Genomic DNA, 2,719 nt, shown 5'->3' on the forward strand with positions numbered 1-2,719 from the left:
GTTTGGGGTTGATCCACATTTATTGTTCATTCTGTGGGCAAATGGCACTTTCCTCTAAATATTTCCTGAAAAACAAATAGTGGATTTCATTTGTAATTTTTCTGAGGGAATCTCCAGCCCACCCTGTTATAGATGAAACTCGGCAGTAGGAAATGACAGATTCAATAACTATATAGTAAGCCCTACTAAAAGAAAATTATTCACATAATGAACAATCATGAGAGAAGGGTACATTTTTCTTAAAGTAAATAAAATTTCTGCAAGAAATTTTGAGACAAGGTATACCTATTGGCAAACCCCAATGGCATCCCTTCATTGAAATCTCTTCAAAGTTTCTAGAAAATTAAGTAAAAGGAAATTTAAAGCAAAAATGAAGATTACCCTGAGGATAAGGCTGAATAGTGAAGAATTCATTCTTTATATCTAGCATCATAAGATGCCAAGCAAAAGGTACAGGAAAGAAAGAAGAGTCAAGGCTGTTAATTACTCATAGGTTACATAACTGTGCCATCAGGATTTACCAACAGGAGATATCATTCCTTGACCTTCTCTGCCTTAACCTCCTTGGGAGTGATATCATTGTTGAAACAATTGATGAGCAATGGGGTATGCGGAACATACACCATTGCTCCCTTTATAGAGCACACATTCTTTCTCCACAAATAAAATTACAAGACAGAAAGAACATATGGTCACAATTGTCCTTGACAAACATCTTCTGTTTCCCACATCAGAAAGAAAGCACCCTGACTACTCTTTACTTTTGAAACACCCTGTAGCTGTGCTGTGACAGCCTGCTTCAGGGCTGTTTCAGAGGCTAAATATTCAACCCTCCCACAGATACATCAGGTCAGTATCCACCAGACTCTGAAAACGGTTTTCCATTAGTTTTCTCCCTAAGAAAGTTGTTGTCCCATCCAGTGAGGTTCAAACTATGTATCCAAATGACAGCACCAGATGAAGCAAAAACAATAACAATGTGATTATTTCCTTTGGATAGTGAGATGATTCTAAATGGGCTAGAGACTTACTCAAGCATACTGTGGGTATTCCTCCAGGAGAATGAGTCATAACTTAAATTCATTCTCTGTAATTGGCCTTAGAGATGCCAACCAAATCACAAATTCCCCACACAGTCAAGCTTAATCTAACTAAGAAAGCATGCCCCATGTATTGATGTGGGGGACCAATTCACCTGTAGGAATAGCCTGAGGCACCATTTCAGGAGTTAATATCCTATAGAAGGATGAAGAGTTAGCCAAGAATGGTGTTCCAGAAATATCCCAGTAGAGGAAAACTATCCTGTTCTTCACACTTGGGGGTTCCCTTCCCAGGGAGTGTAAGTTAATGCTGCTATTATTTGAAGGGACTGCAGCAAGCCTGATGCTGAATTTCCAACTAGGGACTGTATGAAGAAATACGTTCAGTTTGAGACTGACACCAAAATCCCAGTCCTTATATTTGAGACAGTGAGAGAAACACCCAGACTGCACAGTGACCTATGAGAGCTCCTTCTTTACTTTTCAAGTCTGTATATTTAGAGTGGTGTACTCTACCCAATGACCAAGCTGAGTATCTGAGTATGTTTAAAACATCCACACCTTCCAGAGGCCTCTCTCTCTCTCTCTCTCTCTCTCTCTCTCTCTCTCTCTCTCTCTCTCTCTCTCTCCCTCTCTCTCTCTTACACACACACACACACACACACACACACACACACACGTCTGATGCTGCAAAAGCATTATTTTGTTGACAATCCCTTAAGTTTTGGGAGTAGCTACTCCTTGCAAATAGGAGAGCCTGAACATGCACAGAAATAAATGTAATGAGATAGATTTTCTTTCTTACCCAAAGGCCATATAGCAATTGGGTATGCAGCATTGACATTTTCATATGTAACTTGTCCCACTAATAAAGTTCCTGTTTCTCCATCACCAACAGGGCAAATTACTGTCTGGCAAAGGGTAGAGACAAAGAATTGATATGGAACATTTCGTCATGAAAAGCTTTTGAAACTTCCTCAGAGTCCTAGCCTGTATGAGGCAGTCTCTGCAAAGATTTTTGAACAATGGCATTAAGTTGATCAGAGACACCAAGAGGGTAATTCAATTGATAATTAGTATCAGTGAAATTTCCTTCTTTACAAAGTGCCTAGACACTAATGGATGCAAACTGACTATTACTGAAAACTTTCTGAGCAGGTTATATGATACTCTACAAATTCACTTTTTCTTAGCAAATAAGTACCCCCACTTAACAAGTAGGGGCCAGGCTATGACAATGGGTAAAAGGAAGCACCTCTGTTTTAAGAAAGACAGTTTACCAGAGACATAGCAAAAGCTTCTGTGTATCTACCACTCTGAAAACAATTGTGTGAATTGTTTTTTTTTATTTTAAATGAAGAGGCTAATGAACACAATTACCTCACTCCATCAAAGTTACAGGAAGCAGTGAAAATCTGATATATCCTCTACTTTCTCTTTTTCTTCAGAATCTCCTGTTGAAAGAGACAATCCCAAAACCAGCTTGTTTTTCTATATAAAACACATTAACAGGGAGTTCAGTCTTACCTGGTGTCCATAAATGAAGTTCAGACAGCTGTAATGGGGACTCCATTAACTCTATAAGATAAAGGAGTAGGTGGTCTTGGTTTAGTTAAATGGTTAGGAGCCACTTCAGATGACCTCAATACTACAACATTGAAAAGGAACTCCCTTCTTGT

Source organism: Peromyscus maniculatus, chromosome 4 (genome assembly GCF_049852395.1).
Source record: "Peromyscus maniculatus bairdii isolate BWxNUB_F1_BW_parent chromosome 4, HU_Pman_BW_mat_3.1, whole genome shotgun sequence".
Classification (NCBI taxonomy): Eukaryota; Metazoa; Chordata; class Mammalia; order Rodentia; family Cricetidae; genus Peromyscus; species Peromyscus maniculatus.